This window comes from Pelophylax lessonae, assembly GCF_965119305.1.
Source record: "Pelophylax lessonae genome assembly, chromosome: 4".
NCBI lineage: Eukaryota > Metazoa > Chordata > Amphibia > Anura > Ranidae > Pelophylax > Pelophylax lessonae.
In genome coordinates, this window is record NC_138771.1 from 457,013,366 (window position 1) to 457,035,714 (window position 22,349).

The 22,349-nt window shown below is 47.8% G+C and overlaps 1 protein-coding gene across 2 annotated transcripts in view; it reads left to right on the forward strand.

The window, feature by feature from the left end:
- G3BP1 (G3BP stress granule assembly factor 1) overlaps positions 1-22,349 on the forward strand; it is a 73,422-nt gene that overhangs the window by 17,488 nt on the left and 33,585 nt on the right. Inside the window, exon 1 of one of the 2 annotated variants that reach the window (XM_082255007.1) lies at positions 21,578-21,725. The exons of the other annotated variant lie outside the window; for it this stretch is intronic. The gene's annotated coding sequence lies outside the window, so the exon portion shown is untranslated. Of the gene's footprint in view, positions 1-21,577; positions 21,726-22,349 lie in introns of those variants that run through there. 2 annotated transcript variants of the gene reach the window in all.

Sequence of the window (22,349 nt, forward strand, 5' to 3'; positions counted from 1 at the left end):
ATATGCATTGGGGTGCGTTACTTTGACAGGAGCCAATCCTGTACATGTTTCTCAGAAGATTGTACATAGGGGGGTTAAGATTAATGCTTGGATCAGGGCCTGCAGGATAGTTGACTGTCCCCTTAAACTTAAGATGTATGGTGTAGGGCAGTCATCATTGGATGAATTAGTAGGTTGGATGGCTCCTCAGGAACTAGGGGGGGTAAATGGTTGAATGGTATTGGTTTTACACACTACTTTTTACCCAGCAATGGCTTTTATGTTGTGGAATTTTATTATTTGTTTACTCATTTATTTAACCACTTGACTTCCAGAAGGTTGTGAGCTGGAATTTTGCCATGTGAGCTGAAGGGGGGCTTTCTTTGGGGCTGCTGCTGGCCGGTTTTCTCCGGTCTCACACTGGGGGTTACTACAGGATCCTTCGTCACCATGAGGGTTAGTGACCTGGGCAGGGGGATCCTAAGGGCGCCCGGCTGTTGTGTTGGGCTGGGGGATCGGATGAGTTCACATCCGCTGGTCCGCGCCGCAAGCGCCTAGACCCGACCAAAGATTTGGGCCTGCAGCTTTGCGGCCTACTGGCCGGACGCTGTTTTGGGAGGCCTTAGTGAGGGTGGCTGCAGCCACCACCCTCCATTTGGGCATCCGCCCTCACCCCTATTGTTCCTGGGCAGTCGGCTTAGCGGGCTTCGCGCCCAAGCAGCGAGGCGCCCACAGAAATTTAGACTTTGATTCCTGTGCAACCCTCTTAAGACCCCATTCAGACTAGCGTGACTTGTCAGGCGACTTGTCAGCCTGACAAGTCGCGCTTGGTCGCTCGCCATTGATTAGCACAGGACCCGTTCTAATAGGAGCGACACAAGTTGCTCCAACTTAGAAAAAGGGTCCTGTGCTACTTTGGGGCCACCTGGGAGCGACTTGCATAGACTTCCATTATGTGAAGTCCCTGCAAGTCGCGCCGAAGTCGTGGTGCACGCTGTGCACCGCGACTTCACAGGTCGCCCCTCGAAGTCGGATGGCGCCAGTCTGAATAGGCTGTAATGCTCAGAAACTTCTCATCACAGCAGAAAATGTAGTCAACATCTTCTCTCCAGGGGAGTTGTCCCAATTTTAACCCAACCTTTTTTAGGAGAAAAGGAAACTTTCATACTTACTATTTTAAAGCTGAACTCCAGCATATGCAAAAATGTCTAAATACAAGAGTCATGTGTATTCTTGAATCTTGGTGTGCTTTGTGTATTTCTTCCAGATCTGTGCAGTAATCTGACATAAAACGTTGCCTCTGTACAGGAACTGGTCTTGTTTCCGACCCCTCCTTTTAGTTATCTGTAGCAGTGGCGTAGCGTGGGGGGTGCAGGGGGGGCCGGCCGCACCGGGCGCAACATCTGGGGGGGGGCGCATCCGCTCCGCACATGAAGTACTCACACTCTGTCTGTCATAGGATGCCGCCGCCCGCTCGCACTCGCAGTTCTCTGCCCCTGGCCAGGCTGGCTGTGCGCAGCTCGGCTCCCGATCCGAGCCGCCGGGTCGCCCACTGTGGAGGGGGGGGGGGTTTGGAGAGACAGTCCCTGCTGCACGCCTGGCTTATCTGGGAGGGGGAGGGACTAAGGTGCAGCGGCCGCCCAGCGCAGCACTGAGCGCGGGACGGGAGAGGAGAGAGAACCACCGTCCACCAGGCCAGGCAGCTCAGCTGAGGCAGAAGCAGAAGAAGAGAGAGGAGAGAGCCGACGTCAGACGCTGCTGCAGGACGAGGGAAAACCTAGGAGGAGAGGAGAAAACCTAGCCTGCTGTTATCGGGACAGGTGAAAAAAAAGGTAGGAGTCAGGACTCAGGACTGGACTGGAGTAGTACTGGGCTGGCTGTGCCTGTGCTAGTAGTGACTGACTGACTGAGACTGACTGAGTGTGTGAGAAGAACACTGAAAAGATTTTGGAGATTTTGTATTTTGGAGCCATATGATTATGTAGCGCAGCTAGCGCTACCCATAGAGGATCCTCAGAGGGGATCTATTTTATGGGTTACCTGGCCTGCTGTAAGGGGGGAGATCTAAATGGGGGATGGGACCTCACCTCACCCTGGCCTGCTGTAAGGGGGGATCTATATGGGGGACATGATCCCCCATATAGATCCCCCTTACAGCAGGCCAGGCCGCCAGGGTGAAGTTAGGTCACTCTGGGGTCCCCCATATAGATCCCCCCCTACACCAGGCCAGGGTCCGGACCTCACCTCACCTCACCCTGGCCTGCTGTAAGGGGGGGGGGGGAAATCTATATGGGGGACCTGCCCTGGCCTGCTCTAAAGGGGGATCTATAGGGACCCTGCTCTAAAGGGGATCTATGCCATAGATACCCCCCCTTTAGAGCAGGATCCCCATAGATCCCCTTTAGAGGAGGCCAGGGTCCCCATAGATCCCCTTTAGAGCAGGCCAGGGTCCCCATAGATCCCCCTTTAGAACAGGATCCCCATATATCCCCTTTAGAGGAGGCCAGGGTCCCCATAGATCCCCTTTAGAGCAGGCCAGGGTCCCCATAGATCCCCCTTTAGAGCAGGGTCCCCATAGATTCCCCACTTTAGAGAAATGTCCCCTTAGATTATATGGGGACCATTCTTTAAAGGGGGATCTATGGGGACCCTGCTCTAAAAGGTGATCTATGGGGACCCTTCTCTAAAGGAGGTTCTATGGGGGACCCTGCTCTAAAAGGTGATCTATGGGGACCCTTCTCTAAAGGAGGTTCTATGGGGGACCCTGCTCTAAAGGGGGATCTATGGGGACCCTGCTCTATAGGGGGATCTATGGGGGACCCTGCTCTAAAGTAGGATCTTTGGGGACCCTGCTGTAAAGGGGGATCTATAAGGACCCTGCTCTAAAGGGGGATCTATGGGGACCCTGCTCTAAATGGGATCTATGGTATACATTGATAATTGTTTATTTAATTAAAAATGTTTTAATACCGCTTAAATGTTTGTTTACATTTATTTTTAAAAGTGTGTGCATATATTCTTATATATATATATATATATATATATATATATATACACACACACACACACGCACATGTGTTTGAGGCTGCGCACGCCTATGCACTCTGTCTGACTCTGACATAACAGTTCGCTCAGTCAGTTTAGCAGCGAGTGAGCAGAGTCAGCAGTCTGGCGCTGTCACAGATTTCGCTAAAATTTTGCTATTGTCACACGGATCCTCCTCCTAGCCAATCAGGAAGCGGGATCCGCTTCCTCATTGGCTAAAAGGCGAATGCGGGAGGACTCGAGAAGACGCAGGGAACTGAGGAGAAGCCGCCGCTGCAGGTAAGTCTCTCTGCATTGAAAGGTGGCACACTGGTCATTCTGCATTGAAAGGGGGCACACTGGTCATTCTGCATTGAAAGGGGGCACACTGGTCATTCTGCATTGAAAGGGGGCACGCTGGTCATTCTGCATTGAAAGGGGGCACACTGGTCATTCTGCATTGAAAGGTGGCATGCTGGTCATTCTGCATTGAAAGGTGGCACGCTGTTCTCTCTGCATTGAAAGGGGCCACACTGGTAATTCTGCATTGAAAGGGGGCACGCTGGTCATTCTGCATTGAAATGGGGCACGCTGGTCATTCTGCATTGAAAGGGGGCACGCTGGTCATTCCGCATTGAAAGGGGGCACGCTGGTCATTCCGCATTGAAAGGGGGCACGCTGGTCATTCCGCATTGAAAGGGGGCATGCTGGTCATTCCCCATTGCAAGGGGGCATGCTGGTCATTCCGCATTGAAAGGGGGCACGCTGGTCATTCCGCATTGAAAGGGGGCACCCTGGTCATTCCGCATTGAAAGGGGGCACGCTGGTCATTTTGCATTGAAAGGGGCACGCTGGTCATTCAAACTTGTATTTAGATGCATTTAACTTTAATTACATCAGTATTTTCATAACAAACAATACATGTGCTTAGGGGGTAAGGGTTTCTTTAACTAATCAAGTGGAAGAGACTCGAGTGCTAAAATCTACGGGTTAGGGGGCGCAAATTACCTGCCTTGCCCCGGGTGCTGACAACCCACGCTACGCCACTGATCTGTAGGCAGCCTGTATTAGGTAGATCCACCTCCCACAGCTCTGCATAAACTATGTACAGCACAGTGATGATGTCCTGCTACTTTTACAAAGTAATATTTGGGTTTGAATGAAAAAAATTTTGCAAAGGTGTTTACAAAAGTAGATTTTTTATCCTTTGTGGCTGTTGCAGATTTGAGTTAAACAACATTCTGATGCCCAGGGTTTAGCTTTGAAAGTGTATTAGAACATATAACCTGCAGCTTCTGCCACCTGCTGGTCAATACTCTGCGCTGCAGCATTTTCACACTCCTGCTGCACTCCTGTCCTCATAAAACCCTATGGCTCATTCTCATCTCTGTGCTTGTGTTACAAGGCACATGGTAGGGCACATGTATAGATGTGGATGGCCACTTATAGTTTCCTTCAAAAACACCCTAAACTGCAACACAGGGATGTAAACTAACCACATAGGAAAGAATAGGAAGTCTACTTGAAATACATTTGAAGATCTCATACACAAAACCATATTATTTTACGTCGAATCTTGCAGTACAGACAACTTTTTTTTTTTGCAGGATCCTGCTGCTAGCATCTGAACTCATATGGACATACATATAGAGAGGTGTTCTGTACAGTTGTTCAGAACTATAGAAGGTTAAATGGTCAAAACAAATATAGGGACTCCAAAATGTGTAAGTTTAAATAATAGCAAATTTATTAATGAAAAAGTATGTAATAATCATAACCGTACAGATATTTACATCTTATAGTGTACCAGTATGTACATGAGGAACAAGACATACAACATAAAACAATAGACATTAAACACAGTACCGGCCGGTGCACAATATTTCACTCACAGGGCTAATTTTTCTACTTCAAAAAAATGCTTGGAAAAATACCATTGAAAATATCTTCCTGTGATGCGTGTCTACGGACAAACGGGATATAGTTCAAAAAATTATTATATATACTTGAATAAGAGTATCTTGAAAAAATTAGGGGTTTTGGAAGGGAGGTTTAGTAGGATGGCTAGTCTCCGGTTGGCATCATTGGAAAATAATTCCGGGGGATATAGGAGGGCGGTCCGGGGTTTTTGTAATTAATTATGCCTCCGGTGGTAATTACCGTTGCTTCACCTTTTAATTCCTCCCTTTTCCTTTTTAAGATGCCTGCTGGGAATTAATTTCCAGCAGTATGTAGGTAGGGTAATTAGAAATATTGTAAAGTTAGTAAGTCAGGTATGGTTTCCTTTCTTATTGCGGGTGTATAGAGGAGTGTCAGGAATGTTATTGGTAGTCAGGCATTCAGCGTATCCATTGGGGACTATGCAGAGTGTTTCTTGTAAGGCGGATAAGTGTAAGCTTCTCCTGTGTAACTCCTTCAATACATCGTTATATCCTTCTCCCCACTCTGTCAGCCGTATGGCTGATGCTTCACCCCTTCCTCTGATATGCTGCGGTGCTGTCTTTTACTTACCTGACCTCCACTCTATAGCCGCTCGTTCTGTTTCCTACCCTCCGCTGTTTGCTCGTGGCGGTCGCCGATCGCCGTCCAGACGAAGCTACGCCATTTAGAAGCGAAATGCGTTGACGTCATCACCGCCGGCACGCCCACCAGTGTCTCAGACGCGGACAACGGAGCAAGCGAGTGGAAGCAAGAGGTCGGGGATCGGCGACCGCCACGAAGTAGAATATGCCTACTTGTTTTGGTTCAGGGACTAAAGCTAGCCAAAAAAATGGATCCTGTTCCCTTAAAGCAGGGATTCTCAAACTACGGCCCTCCAGCTGTTATAGAACTACACATCCCATGAGGCATTGGAAAACTCTGACATTCACAGACATGACTAGGCATGATGGGAATTGTAGTTCCTGAACAACTGAAGAGCCAGGGTTTCTAAGACCCCTGCCTTTAAAGCATAAAGCACAGTGCTTGAGCTGTGTCATTTAGCCCCTGTATAACCTACAATACCTGGCTGATCCTGACTGGTTCTGCCCTCCCCCCTGTAAACTGACCACGGTTTACCATGGCTGCTGAGCCCTGACACCGGGGTCAGTTTAGGTGCCGCCGTCTTCCGCAGCTCTTCTCTCTGCTCTTACCCGTCCTCTCCCCCCTCCCCTCCCTACCTCCTCAGCCCTCCCCTCCTGCTGCTATCATAACTATAGCATACGCATGCCATTCCCTCTGTTAAATAAGATTATGTGTCTGTGCTATAAAAAAGATGCCAATTTCTACCTTATATCAGAGCGTCTTCAAGCATGACCACTGGGCTCTCTCTCCTCCCTGGCTAACGTCAGAGTTCTTGGCCTCTCCCGCTATAGCTGTCAGACAGGGAGAGGAGAGAGCCAAGGAGTCACGTGAGCGCTGGGAGACGCTCTGATATATGGTAGATATCAGCATCTTTTTTATATAGCACAGGAACTGGAACACATAATGTTATTTTACAGAGGGGATTGTATGTTTATAATATAGTGGCTTAGCAACCACTTTAAGCAGATTCCTGCTGAATCTGCCAAAATTTGGTGCCATTGACCACCACCCGGCTTGACTGACTTTGACTGGAAAATTATCAGCCAAACAGTGACTGGATCCAATCAGATGCAGACACTGTATGAGTCTTCAGACAACTGCAGATACTGCAGCTATATGAGTACAGTAGCCCACAAGAGAGATTCCTCTATCCACACTGTTTAGCGTTCTTGAAGAAATCTATGCATGTATGGCTAGCATAACCACTATTGTAGCTTTACCACTACAGGGCGGCTGCTGTATGAAGAATCGCATGCATTTATACACGATTCTGCACTTCCGGGTAGGGGGCACGTCACTTCTGCTGTGATTAGTCACAGCAGAAGCCGATCAGCGGGTACGGGCCAATGATTGACTGACGACATCCGCTGATTGGGGAGGAGACACACTGGACAGAGCTCTGCTTATGTAAACAATGCAGCGCTCTGTCCTATGAGCGGGGTTGTGCTGGATTTTGTTTCCCTGCAAAGCAATAAAATCCAGAAAATCCCTTAGTGAAAGCAGCACACTGTACACACCTAAACATTGGTTAGGCTCAAATTTATCCCTTTGGTCGCCCTAGATGCTTAATCCCTTCCCAGGGACTGATCACTTTATTAGTGTCACTGGTTCCCACAAAGTGTCAAAAGTGTCAGATTGTCCGCCGTAATATAGCAGTCCCACTAAGTCGCTGATCGCCGCCATTACTAGTATAAAAAATAAAATAAAAATTCCAATATATATATATATATATATATATATATATATATATACCATAGTTTGTATATGCTATACCTTTTGCACAAACCAATCAATATACGCTAATTGTAATTTTTTTTTAACAACAATTTTTGAAGAAATGTGATTGTTTTACATTTGATTGGATATGTTTTAAAACCGAACGTAAAAAAAAGTCGGTCTTTTTTTTTTATTTTTTTGCTTAAAGCGCAAAAAAAATAAAAAAACCAGTGCTGATTAAATACCACCAAAAGAAAGCTCTATTTTTTGGGGGGAAAAATGATAAAAAATTTCATGTATGAACAGTGTTGCATGACTGCGCAATTGTCAGTTAAAGTAACGCAGTGCCTTATAGTAAATAATGGCCTGGTCATGAAGGGGGTAAACCTTCCGGAGGTCAAGTGGATAAGAAGGCGATGAAGCCACTGGATCACCGTGATAGCCAAGCAACTAGCATTTTCAGAAGGAGACATTAACAGGTTTTCCTAAGGCCCCGTTCACATTGCCGCGATCCGACTTGGGGGGGCGACCTCCGAGGTCGCGGTGCGAGCAGCGCGCCGCGACCTCGGAGCGGCCGCCACGGACTTCATGACATTGAAGTCTATGGCGGTCGCCTCCGGGTCGCCCCAAAGAAGCTCCGGACCCTTTTTCTAAGTCGGAGCGACTTGTGTCGCTCCTATTAGAACGGGTCCGCAGCTTCCCTATGGGAGGTGACCTACGGCGACCTGTGAGGCGACCAGGTCGCCTTAGTGTGAACGGGGACTAAAAAGGTTAACTTGGGGACAAAGAGGGATTGTTTGTTTTAAGTATGTCACAACAGACTGTCAGGTTATATACACAGAAAGACATACTGTATATGCAGGAGAAATGAGAAAATTCCTAATTGTTTCCATGGAGACCAGATCGTGACACTATATGAACTGTGTTTATGAACACTAGTCTCATTATGTGAACATCGGGTTTTATGTTTTTTTTTTTTTTTTTTTTTTTTTACATTACATTTGAATCCTCCAAATGTAAGACAAATAGTAACCTTGATCACCTAAAGTGACCCTGTCCTCATAGTAAATGTTATAAACTAAAGCATAGAAATAAAAAAAGATCTCGATGTGCGTCACTTTGGTGCTGAGACATCTTCAGATGACATCTGCACTGAAGCCATCACATCCAGTAGGCATTCCTCCTAGACTGAATGGCGCTCACATAATATTAGAGGGGTGCATGCAGAAGGTTTTTTATTTAAATGCATGGTATGCATTAAGGTAAAAAAAAAAAACCCTTGTACCTTTTGGAACCACTTTAGTGCCTGGGAAGTGGTGCATCTTATATATCATGTGAAAATGGTCACTTGTCCCAATGGCTCCTTATTAGAAGCTTTAGGGGTGACAGCTCAGTCAGTGTGCTGGGAGTGTGCAGTGAGTGCGTTCTTAGCACATAACCTAATGCCACCGTGGATGCATATGTGCAGCGGCTGGGTGTTAAAGCCCATCTTCCCTAATTACATATATTCCCTACATAGTAAGCGAGTGGTTAAGCAAAATAAGCATGTGCTTAGGTCACCAAGGACAGAGGGCATCACAACGTTCATGCCCATAAAAGATAATTGCACTTCATAGTGGAATTCCAGGATCGATCTAACTATGCTTAGCCACTTCAGCCCCGGAAGGTTTACCCCCCTTTATGACCAGGTCCTTTTTTCCCACAAATAGAGCTTTCTTTTGGGGGTATTGGATCACCTTTGCGGTTTTTATTTATTGCGCTAGAAACGAAAAAAAGACTGACAATTTGAAAAAAAAAACCAATATTTTTTACTTTATGCTATAAAACAGACTCAATAGCGCATGGTTTCTGCATGGAGCTGTGAGGACGCTTTCTCGTGAGCTCCTCCGGAATTATCTCCTCTACGCTTTACCAGCACGTTCACTAGATCAACAATCATCACTCTCACCATGGGCAAATGCAAGGGAAAGTCCCTGATGGCAAAACCCCCTTCTTCGGGGTCCATTAAGAGGTTCCTGGCGATGGACCCCGAAGACTCTCTAGATGCGGAAGAACTAGGCCACTCACCTTGCGGCGGTGGCTCCGCCCCCAGACATAGAAACCCTTTGCGGTGTAGCTCTCGTGCCTTTCCTACTGCTCAGACAGAGACAGCAGTTCCCCAAGGAGGTCGAAGGTAGTGGCTCTTGTCAGTGGATTGCCCACTAAATCGGAACTGGCCTCGATGCTCCATAGCCTAGGAAAGGCTATTCAGAAAGAAGTCTTGGCCGTCTGTTCAGATTTATCCCAGGTTCTGTTTTACGGGTTGAGGAGTCGGAACAACGCCTCGATCATCACGAGGCCGCCATTCGCAATCTCCAACAACACTTCAAGTGTCTGGCAATTGCTCACAGGATGGCCATGTACAAGATATAGGATCAGGAAAATGGGAATTGGAGAAATAATATCCGAATCTGGGGTTTACCTGAAGCAACTAGAGATGAGGACCTGTTGCCTAAAATCTGCAGGATATTTAACAAATTATTAGGTAATCCTGCCGATGACCCTATAAAGATAGACAAAGTCCATTGTGCCCTTTGTCAACTAAACCTCTCCTCTGAGACCCCCAGGGACATGATCTGTACCCGGTACATTACTACGAGGAAAAAGAGCGGATCATGTTCAAGGCGAAAGAGGCCGCTTCATTGGAATTCGATGGAGCTGCCCTCTCCTTGTTTACTGATTTAGCCAGAGAGACAGTAGATTGACGCTGAGCTCCCATGCTCTAATACACTTCTTCATCACGTGACAATGGAGCATGGCCTGGTAACCCTTGATAATATCATTCACTCTCCCTCCTTCTCCTTCATGGACCACTGGAGATACACCCAGTTGAAACAATTTGTTAAAACACTACCTCATCCTTTAGCCCCGGTTCACACTTGTGCGTGTGCGGGGTTCGCATGTAATTTTGGAGCGCACTGCTCCGACATTACATGCGATCGGCTGTGCGGTGCGAGTTTAGCCATACAGTTTGTATGGCTAAATTCGCACCGCAGCCGCAGCAAACACGCACAGGGACCCTTTTTGGCAGCCGCATCAGGATCGGATCACACAGTGGTTCACACTTGTGCGATCCGATCCTGTGCGAACTGCACGATCGCACTGCGATATGCGATCAAACTGGGGGTGTCGTTAACATTTCATTGACACCCCCAGCGTATCGCATATGGCAGTGTGAACTGCCGGGGGTGCGTGTGCTATGCGGGAACAGGCTGCGGATTTGCAGCCTTCCCGCATCGCATAAATGTGAACCGAGGCTTACAGACACTGTCTGACCTCACCCCAACGGAAGTTCTCTTGAATGCCAACCAACCTCCCCAGAAAGCCATCTCCCAGTTCTACAAGTCATTAAAGACCTTGGACTCTGCTAAATCCCCAACCTTCATAACATTATGGGAAAAAGACTTTCAATACACTTTAACCGACACTCAGAAGCGAAAAATTATCCGTCTGGCTCATACTTCATGCATCTTTTCAAAGACTGATGAATTCAATTATAAACTACTAACTAGATGGCATCACTCACCCGCTAACTTAAATCAAATGTTTCCAGACATCTCAAATCGCTGCTGGAGAGGTTGTGGGAACATAGGCACTCATGTCCACATCTAGTGGCAGTGTCCACTCATACAACCCTACTGGTCTACAATCTTTAAACACATTGAATTTGCCCAAGGTTTTCCAATTTGAAATGACCCATAGGAAGTTCTGTTCCACTGCATGGAGAGGCTGGCAGTCCAATATCGAAGATCTATCACCCCCCATCTTCTGAATGCGGCTAAATCCCTTATCCCTCATTTTTGGAAGCAACCCACAGTACCCATGGTTCAAAAATGGTTACAAGTTGTAGATCATATCTACCACATGGAAGATCTGACACTGGAATACAGAGGCTTGACCGTCAGATCACGTAAGATATGGGCTTGCTGGTTATCTTTCTCCTATTCACCTGCTTATGCTGAAATAATGTCTCAAACCTGATGATGCTTTTGTTCACCCCCTCTGTTACTCTTTACTTTCCAATCGAAATATACAGTATCTCACAAAAGTGAGTACACCCCTCACATTTATGTAAATATTTTATTATATCTTTTCATGTGACAACACTGAAGAAATGACACTTTGCTACAATGTAAAGTAGTGAGTGTACAGATTGTATAACTGTAAATTTTCTGTCCCCTCAAAATAACTCAACACACAGCCATTAATGTCTAAACCACTGGCAACAAAAGTGAGTACACCCCTAAGTGAAAATGTCCACATTGGGCCCAACTAGCCATTTTCCCTCCCCAGTGTCATGTGACTCGTTAGTGTTACAAGGTCTCAGGTGTGAATGGGGAGCAGGTGTGTTAAATTTGGTGTTATACTCTCTCATACTGGTCACTGGAAGTTCAACATGGCACCTCATGACAAAGAACTCTCTGAGGATCTGAAAAAAAGAATTGTTGATCTACATAAAGATGACCTAGGCTATAAGAAGATTGCCAAGACCCTGAAACTGAGCTGCAGCACGGTAGCCAAGACCATACAGAGGTTTAACAGGACAGGTCCCACTCGGAACAGGCCTCGCCATGGTCGACCAAAGAAGTTGAGTGCACGTGCTCAGCGTCCGATCCAGAGGTTGTCTTTGGAAAATAGACGTATGAGTGCTGCCAGCATTGCTGCAGAGGTTGAAAGGGTGGGGGGGGGGGGTCAGCCTGTCAGTGCTCAGACCATATGCCGCACACTGCAATAAATTGGTCTGCATGGCTGTTGTCCCAGAAGGAAGCCTCTTCTAAAGAGGATGCACAAGAAAGCCCGCAAACAGTTTCCTGAAGACAAGCAGACTAAGGACAGGGATTACTGGAACCATGTCCTGTGGTCTGATGAGACCAAAATAAACTTAGTTGGTTCAGATGGTGTCAAGCATGTGTGGCAGCAACCAGGTGAGGAGTACAAAGACAAGTGTGTCTTGCCTACAGTAAAGCATGGTGGTGGGAGTGTTATGGTGTGGGGCTGCATGAGTGCTGCTGGCACTGGGGAGCTGCAGCTTATTGAGGGAACCATGAATGGCAACCTGTACTGTGACATACTGAAGCACAGCATGAGCCCCCTCTTTTCAGGGACTGGGCTGCAGGGCAGCAAACATGATAGTGACCCCAAACACACCTCCAAGACGACCACTGCCTTGCTAAAGATGCTAAGGGTAAAGGTGATGGACTGACCAAGCATGTCTCCAGACCTAAACCCTATTGAGTATCCTCAAACGGAAGGTAGAAGAGCTCAAGGTCTCTAACCTCCACCAGCTCTGTGATGTCGTCATGGAGCAGTTGAAGAGGACTCCAGTGGCAACCTGTGAAGCTCTGGTGAACTCCATGCCCAAGAGGGTTAAGGGAGTGCTGGAAAATAATGGTGGCCACATAAAATATTGACACTTTGGGCCAAATACGGATATTTGCACTTAGGGGTGTACTCACTTGTGTTGCCAGTGGTTTGGACTTTTTTTTTTTTTGGTTACCATCCGTTTTGTGACAGTGATTTGACTTTTGTGAGTATTCTGTGCAAGCTCGGTAATATGTTTGTGTCCTATTTCTGTTTTTGCATTGTGAATCTCCCATAATAAACATTTATTAAACAAAGATAACATACCCAATAAAAAATGTAAAAAAATCTAATTTCTTCATCAATTTAGGCCAATATGTATTCTGCTACATATTTTTGGTAAAAAAAAAATCCCAATAAGCATATATTGATTGGTTTGCGCAAAAGTTATATCTTCTACAAACTATGGAATATACTGTATTTATTGAATTTTTATTTTTTTACTAGTAATGGTGGCGATCAGCGATTTTTAGTGGGACTGCGATGTTGCGGCGAACAAATCCGACAGGAAGTGACACCTTTTAGGGATAAGTGACACTAATATAGTGATCAGTGCTTAAAAAAAATGCACTGTCACTGTACTTATGACACTGGCAGGGAAGGGGTTAACATCAGGGGCAATCAAAGGGTTAAATGTGCTCCTATTGTATTTCCTGATTTGTAAACAAATAATGCATTCTGTATGCAAGCCAACTAATCTGCTGACCAACTAATCGATTAGTTGTTTCAGCCCTGGTCAATACACTGTGCTTATGCGGCAATTATTCATCATTTCTAAAGCCTCATAACCGCCCATAAATGCCTGCTATGAATATTACAATGGCACCATACAGTGCTGTTCACACAAGTGCAGTAGCAATGTGTTGTGTTTAAAAATTAAGCGTCATGATGCTTTCATGAGGCATGGACACTTGTCAGCCGCCTTCATTGATGTCAGTGGTCTTAATGGTCTAGAACTGCACCTTAACCACTTGCCGACAAATCTGGTACGTCATTTGACTTCAAGTGGTTATACCTGGGTGATTCCTGCAGGCATCACCCTGGTACTGTTTTTTTAGAGCAGTCAGTCGGCACTCGTAATAGCAATTGGAATGGCTAACTAGCCACTGGATTGCTATTACAAGCAGAAGGAGGGGATGCCCCTTCTGCGGCTATTTAGGGTTCTCCTATCCCACTGCGAGACCCGAGCTACTAGCGGGCATGTCCGCCAGCTAGTCAGAGACCTATACAAAGCCGGAAACAGCTTTGATCTGGTCTCCGCTGTGGTAACTCGGAAGCAATGGCATGACGTCACTTCTGGTTTACCTGGATGTCAACAGCGCCATTTTTTGAAAATCTAAAGTATTCAGAAACGCTGATCTTGGCGTTTTTAATGCTTTCAAGTGCAAAGGAAGGTTTCGGGGTCTTATTGACCCCAGATCCCTCTATAAAGAGTACCTGTCACATGCCTGTTGCTGTCACAAGGATGTTTACATTCCACGTGACAGCAATAAAAGTGATAAAAAAAATTAAAGTCCCCTGTGCTATCCCACAAAGGGGAACGTGTGCGTCGGTCCCGCACACGCAAACAGCAATCATCCCACACATGTGAGGTATCGCCACGAATGTCAGATCATCAGCAGTAATTCTAGCACTAAAACTCCTCTGTAAATCTAAAGTGGTAACCTGTAAAGTAGGGATAGACCGATATGTTTTTTTCAGGGCCGATACCGATATTATGGTCACAACGTATCGGTATCAGCCGATATTTTGTACATTTAAAGTTTTGAAAAATAAAGACAATTTTTGACGCAAATCTGGTACTAAACATGTTAATTTTTGTTTAATGCTTAATGGCTGGCTGGCTGGCACCCTGTGGTGGGTGGCTGGCTGGCACCCTGTGGTGGGTGGGTGGCTGGCACAGGGGCTGTGGGTGGCTGGCTAGTACAGGGCCTGTGGGGGGCTGGCTTTCTGGCACCCTGTCTGTGGGTGGCTGTCTGGCACCCTGTGGTAGTTGGCTGGCTGGCACCCTGTGGTAGGTGGCTGGCTGGCACCCTGTGGTGGGTGGGTGGCTGGCACAGGGGCTGTGGGTGGCTGGCTGGTTGGTACAGGGCCTGTGGGTGGCTGGCTTTCTGGCACCCTGTCTGTGGGTGGCTGTCTGGCACCCTGTGGTAGTTGGCTGGCTGGCACCCTGTGGTAGGTGGCTGGCTGGCACCCTGTGGTGGGTGGGTGGCTGGCACAGGGGCTGTGGGTGGCTGGCTGGTTGGTACAGGGCCTGTGGGTGGCTGGCTTTCTGGCACCCTGTCTGTGGGTGGCTGTCTGGCACCCTGTGGTGGTTGGCTGGCTGGCACCCTGTGGTGGGTGGCTGGCTGGCTGGTACAGGGCCTGTGGGTGGCTGGCTCGCTGGTACAGTGCCTGTGGCTGGTACAGGGCCTGTGGATGTGGGCGGCTGGCACCGGGCTGCTGTGGGTAGGTGTATGGCTGTGATACACTCCCGCGAGACTAGTCCCGACTCCAGACGAGGCTTTCCAAGGCGAGGTAGGTGTCCTAAGAAGGCAGAATGAGCACACAAAAATGTTGGCAATATCGGCCAGTTCCGGGCCGATACCGATATATCGGGGAAAGTGCATATCGGCCTATCCCTACTGTAAAGGCTTTTAAAGTGTCGCCTATGAATAGGAAAATGTACGTTGTTTGTTGTCGTTGCGTGCGGGTATGCACAATTTTAAAGCGTGACATGTTTGGGATCTATTTACTCAGGGTAACATCATCGTTTGTATTTTTCAAAAATTTGGAATTTTATTTATTTATATATATATAAATTTGTTTTTGCATTAGAATTCAAAAATGTATATTTTTTCCCAAAAACTGTGTTTGAAAAAACGCTGCGCAAATACTGTGTGACATAAAAAATTGCAAATCCCACCAATTTATTCTCTAGGGCCTCTGAAAAAAAATAAAACATGATTGTTACATCTAAACAAAAAGTCCCAGAAAAGGCCTGGGCTTCAAGCTAAAAAAGAAAAAGCCATGTTATAAACCAGTATAAAGGAATAGTAGTGGTAAAAAAAAAAAAAAAACCCTTGTGGGTTTAACTAATCAATTTATTTTTTGGATAATTCTCCTTTAAGGGGGTGTGGCAGGGTGTGTTTCCTATGCCTACATACTTTTGCTAACAGGTGTCTCCTGTTCCCATCTCAAAGTTGGGAGGTTTGGGTTAGGGCATGCTAAAGTGGTCTCAGCTAGTATTATTGCCATTTTAGCACAGCACTCCTTATGGGTCACTTAAGCTTGAGAAGTCAGAGCCATTTTGTGCAGTAATTTTCTTTTTTCAGTTACGAGCCATTTTGTGTGGTTGTTGTGGATATTTGTATCTCACACAAGTGCCGTGGCAGTGTGTTTTCCCAGTCAGACATGGCAATGGAAGGTGTTTGGCATTTTTCCTGTGTTTTTATACTGGACATGGTGCAGTGTAGGGCAGAGGTCATTCTTTTGTTCCATTTGGTGTATTTTGTGCAGTGGTTGTGGTTATTTGTATCTCACACAAGCGTTGTGGCAGTGGGGTTGATATACCTAAAAAATGGAGAGTGCACAATCTGGTGCAGGTGTGCATAGAAACCAATCAGGTTCCAGGTTTAAGTCTAGGTTCACACTAGTGCGGTCCGTGCGTCCTGCGTTTGCTCTGCCATGGCAACCCATCCATCCCCTAGTGTGCCGCGTGTACCACACAAAAAAGGTGCATGCATGTCTTCTTGACCATGCAGTTTCCCTGCAGTTCCTGCACCCACGCTCCAGGCTGAGATGCGTGGTCTGAATGGCAGTCTAGCAAGAGCAGTGGGGTTCGGCTGCGGGTCTCGATGCGATTCCTGCAACCTGAATGCACAGTGCAGGCCAGTGTGAACCTAGCCTTATTGGCAAAGCTTAAAGCGGTAGTATACCGCTTTTTGACACTTTTACCTACAGGTAAGCCTATAATAAGGCTTACCTGTAGGTACAATTAATATCTCCTAAACCGGCACGGTTTAGGAGATATTTGCAGTGCATGCAGCCGCTCACTCGAGCGGCGCATGCGCTCTGAAGGTCCGGGGGGGACCTTCAGTTTTCCTTGCCGGGAGCTTGCCGGAAAATCACTCCCGCGAGCATGCGCGGGAGTGAAATCATCACGGCTCCGGCCAATCGCAGCGCCGGAGCCGCCGAACCCGAAAGAGACGCAGAGGGATCGTGGCAGCGCCCGCAGCGATGTCCGGGGGTCCGTGTCGGGGCTTCGTTCTAGGGTAAGTAATACATAATGGGCTAGTATGCGATGCATACTAGCTCATTATGCCTTTGTCTTGCAGGGTTTTTTTTTTTTTTTTAACTTTCGGGTTTACAACCGCTTTAAAGTGATACAAAGCCTTGTGTGGTGTGTGTTTGTTTTTTTTATAACAAACATGTCATAATTGCCTCCTCTGTGCAGTGGATCCTCCTCTTCACGGGTCCTTCACCATTTTATTTGCTATTTTTCCCCCCAAGATTATATATATATATATATATATATATATTATAGATTGTGTGTGTGTGTGTGTGTGTATATATATATATACACACACACACGTGATCCTACACTTCTGGGTAGGGTGCCAAAATGCACGCTGCTGGTGGCTTGCGCCTGCTGTGATCACACGCAGCAGTAGCCGTGGACTCTATCTCCGCCGATCATTGAGCAGAGAGGCAGAATGGTGGTCTGCCTATGTAAACAAGGCAGGAGAGGAGGAGAGAAAACATTGATCTCTGGAAAGCAGGGACAAGGATCCATTGCTTTCATTAGTAAAAGCACCTCTCACACTGTAATAAAACACTGGCTAGGCACACAGTTATACCTTTGATTGCCCTGGATGTTAATCCCTGCCCATCCAGTGTCCATTAGTACAGTGTTCCCCAAAAGTGTCAGGCCCCTTACACACTTGTGCGACTTGCCAATACCCCATGATTTCAAATAGTTACCGTTCATATCTGTGCGACTAGGTTTCAGAGACTTCAGAGTAGTCCCTACACTACTTTTGATGCGACTTGCAGTCCATAGACCTCGAGATTACACAGGCATTCCTCCAAGTCCAGTCAAAGTCATGTCAAAATCCCATGACTTTAATGTTGCACAAGTGTGAAAGGGATCTTAGGATCTGAATGTCTGGTGCAATATTGTAGCCCCGTTATATAAGTCGCTGATCGCCGCTATTACTAGTAAAAAAAAAAATCGATCCCATAGTTTGTAGACGTGATAACTTTTGCACAAACCAATCAATATACACTTATTGGGATTTTTTTTTTTTTTAACCATAAATATGTAGCAGAATGCATATTGACCTAAATTGATGAAGAAATTAGAATTTTTAATGTTTTTATTGCATGTGTTTGAGGCCCCATGCACACGGGGCGTTAGAAAAAACGTACGTCAAAGTTAGTTCTGACGCCGGAAAAAGCAGCTGTAAAAACGTGCTTTCAGTAGCTTTTTCCATTGGCGTTATAGCACGTTTTGACACGTTGCTTTTAGCAGCGTTTTTTTTTCTTCCATTCAAAATCAATGGTTCCCTATGGGAGCCTATTGATTTGAATGGAGGTCGCACCGCAACACCGCAAGTCGGATCCGACTTGCGCTGTGAGAATCTTGAGGGGGAACTCCACGCCAAAATGGGAAAAAAACGGCGTGGGGGTCCCCCCCAGGGTTCCAAACCAGGCCCTTCGGGTCTGTTATGGAATTTGAGGGTAGCCCCATGCCGAAAAAACGGCATGGGGTCCCCCCCAAAATCCATACCAAACCCTTATCCGAGCATGCAGCCCGGCAGGCCAGGAAAGGGGAGGGGACGAGCGAGCGGCCCCACCCCCCCTGGACCACACCAGGCCACATGCCCTCAACATGGGGGGGTGTTGGTGCTTTGGGGCAGGGGGAGCTCTGCACCCCCCACCTCAAAGCACCTTGCCCCCATGTTGATGAGGACAAGGGCCTCATCCCCACAACCCTGGCCGGTGGTTGTGGGGGTCTGCGGGCAGGGGGCTCATCGGAATCTGGAAGCCCCCTTTAACAAGGGGGCACCCCAGATCCCGGACCCCCTCCCTATGTGAATGGGTATGGGGTACACTGTACCCCTACCCATTCACCCCATAAAAGGCAGTGTATGGAAATAACGACAAGAGACGTTTTGGAAAGTTTATTAAAAATCTTCATCCGACTCTTCTTGTCTTCTCCTCTCCGGGGTCTTCTCCGGGGTCTTCTGCTCTTTTGCTGTCCGCCCTTCTTGTCTTCTCCTCTCCGGGGTCTTCTCCGGGGTCTTCTGCTCTTTTGCTGTCCCCCTCTTCTTGTGTTCTTGTCTCCGGGGTCTTCTGCTGTCCCCTCTTCTGCTGTCCTCTCTTCTTTTCTTCTCCTCTCCGGTCTTCTGCTCTTTTGCTGTCGGCTGTCTTCTTCCTCCGGTCCTCCTCCGACGACGTCTCCGCTGATTATGCCTATCTCCGGTCTCTTCAGCTTATTATATAGCCATTAGGGGCGTGGCCCCGATGACTCATCTGGAGGCCCCGCCCCCTCATGTCACATATGACGTCATCTGTGACATGAGGGGGCGGGGTCTCCAGATGACGTCATCGGGGCCACGCCCCTAATGGCTATATAATAAGCTGAAGAGACCGGAGATAGGCATAATCAGCGGAGACGTCGTCGGAGGAGGACCGGAGGAAGAAGACAGCCGACAGCCGACAGCAAAAGAGCAGAAGACCGGAGAGGAGAAGAAAAGAAGAGAGGACAGCAGAAGAGGGGACAGCAGAAGACCCCAGAGACAAGAACACAAGAAGAGGGGGACAGCAAAAGAGCAGAAGACCCCGGAGAAGACCCCGGAGAGGAGAAGACAAGAAGGGCGGACAGCAAAAGAGCAGAAGACCCCGGAGAAGACCCCGGAGAGGAGAAGACAAGAAGAGTCGGATGAAGATTTTTAATAAACTTTCCAAAACGTCTCTTGTCGTTATTTCCATACACTGCCTTTTATGGGGTGAATGGGTAGGGGTACAGTGTACCCCATACCCATTCACATAGGGAGGGGGTCCGGGATCTGGGGTGCCCCCTTGTTAAAGGGGGCTTCCAGATTCCGATGAGCCCCCTGCCCGCAGACCCCCACAACCACCGGCCAGGGTTGTGGGGATGAGGCCCTTGACCTCATCAACATGGGGGCAAGGTGCTTTGAGGTGGGGGGTGCAGAGCTCCCCCTGCCCCAAAGCACCAACACCCCCCCATGTTGAGGGCATGTGGCCTGGTGTGGTCCAGGGGGGGTGGGGCCGCTCGCTCGTCCCCTCCCCTTTCCTGGCCTGCCGGGCTGCATGCTCGGTTAAGGGTCTGTTATGGATTTTGGGGGGGGACCCCATGCCGTTTTTTCGGCATGGGGCTACCCTCAAATTCCATAACAGACCCCAAGGGCCTGGTTTGGAACCCTGGGGGGGACCCCACGCCGTTTTTTTCCCATTTTGGCGTGGCGTTCCCCCTCAAGATTCCCACAGCGCAAGTCACCCCGCAAGTCGGATCCGACTTGCGGTGTTGCGGTGCGACCTCCATTCAAATCAATAGGATCCCATAGGGAACCATTGATTTTGAATAGAAGAAAAAAAAACGTATAACGTGGCTTAACGCACGTTAAGCAACGTTATAGCAAAGTTATTCAGCTTTTAGCAGCGTCAGGCGTTTTTAACGCTGTAACGCTGGTCCTCAGAACGCGCAGGTGGTGGGTTCTTGTTGCAGCCTAAAAACGTCTAAGCCACTTACAGCTCAAAAACGTCTGAGTGTGCATGAGGCCATAGAATAACATGGAGGGGCGTTTTTAGGCTGCAAAAAGAAAACGCCTGACGCTGCTTACAGCGGCGTTAAAAACGTCCCGTGTGCATGGGGCCTTATAGCAGAAAGTTCAGAAAATGATTTTTTTTTTTCTTTCCAAAATTGTTGCTCTTTTTCGTTTATAGTGCAAAAAATAAAAACCGCGATCATACCACCAAAGGAACGCTCTATTTGTGGGGAAAAGGGACATCAGTTTTATTTGGGTACAGCGTCGCACGACTGTGCAATTGTCAGTTAAAGTAAAGCAGACAGGTCAAATCGCATGACAAGTCGCACTCTATTGTTGGTAATAGACCGGTTTGCAAAGTCGGCGGTGCACCGATTTGACAAAGTAGTTTGTGCGCTATTTTTGGCGATTTTAGGTGCGACTTGCATAGATATCTTGGTTGCACAGATGTCAGCCAAGTCGCACTGACGCGGCTTTTAAAGCTGCATTCAGTGTGAACATGGTGAGGTGGAGGGCAGAGGTCATGCCTTTGTTCTGTTTGGTGTATTGTCCCAGCTTTGTAGGGCCTGCTGCTCCTAATGTCTCAGCTTATGGGCTCCTCACATTGTTTTGACAAATGTGTATTTGAGACCAGCTGGCTTTCTCCAATAGGTGGTAATACTGAGGAAGCCTGTCTCTTCTATGACCATGTATGTGCTCATGCAAAGGGTTACTTTAGCTTTAAGAAACCCTTTCTTCCCCTGTCAATCATCTCCGTCTCGTCTCTCTGATTCGCCAGCACGCCCTTTTCCCACCTCTCTTTATAGCCACCCCGGGGTCTCCTGCTCCATTTCGCAGGGGTCCCCTCTTTCCTCACAACCGCACTTCTATAGTGTGGGAATCTCCACGCGCCAACCCGGCCCGGGCTCTCTTTGTGGGCAAGCGAGCCTCCCTTCTAGCCACGCCCTCTGCAATGTGATGTTTATCGCCATTGGCAGCCCTTCGCGATCTTTTCCGATTGCAGCCCGCCTACGGAAACCCTTGTGCACGGTTATTGGTTAACAGGCATGTCAGTCACGCAGTTGTCCCGCCCGTCAAGCGCTGAAAGGCGAATGAGCTTCCGAAGTTCTTGGGATAATTGATGCGATTGGCTCAGGAGGCAAAGCATGTTAGGTTGTACGCCTGGTATATGTAGCCGGCAGCTGAGCACGCCGTTGCTTGTGCCGACGCTGTGAGAAGAAAATCGAGGCTGCTCCGGAGCGCATAGCCCGCCCCAAGCCGGATCTTTAGCAGGTAATTCGTTCTCCTGGCCGCTCGGTATGTTGAAGGTGGGAGGGAGTGTCTGCGGGGTTTTATAGCGCGAGCCTCGTTTCCTTTCTCCTTGAGACGACTCGCGGTGTATCTTGCGGCCTACCTGCCGGTCTCCACCTCGCGGCGTGTACGTGGCCTGCCTCTAGCTGGGCGGCTTCTCCTTATGACCGCCTTTCTGTGTGTGCGATGACCGGGCCTACCCACTGGGGTGATAGTGATGTTATGGGGGGCTCTATTGGGGGATAGCAGGCTGCAATCTGGTTAGTAGGCGTCTCTTCATCTGTATACTATTCTAGGGATTACAGCTCTGGAATGGGGAGCTGTGGCCATATACAGGACGAAATATGTGGGGGAGGAGGGGGTGTCCCTATTTAGAAGAGAGTACCACATCCCCCCTCTCCAACTAGGGCTCATGCACATTTGTAATAGTAATAGCACGTTTTTACGTGACAACGTAAGCCGGCCTACGTGTGACATGCACCACAGAAGCTCATGTGCCTTTTTCAGGTGCAGAGCCTGACCTGTTCAATGCACTGGAAGTGAGAATGTTATAGACTTCTTATTCTATATGAAGGTTTCTGGGGGAAAAAAAAAAGATATTCACCA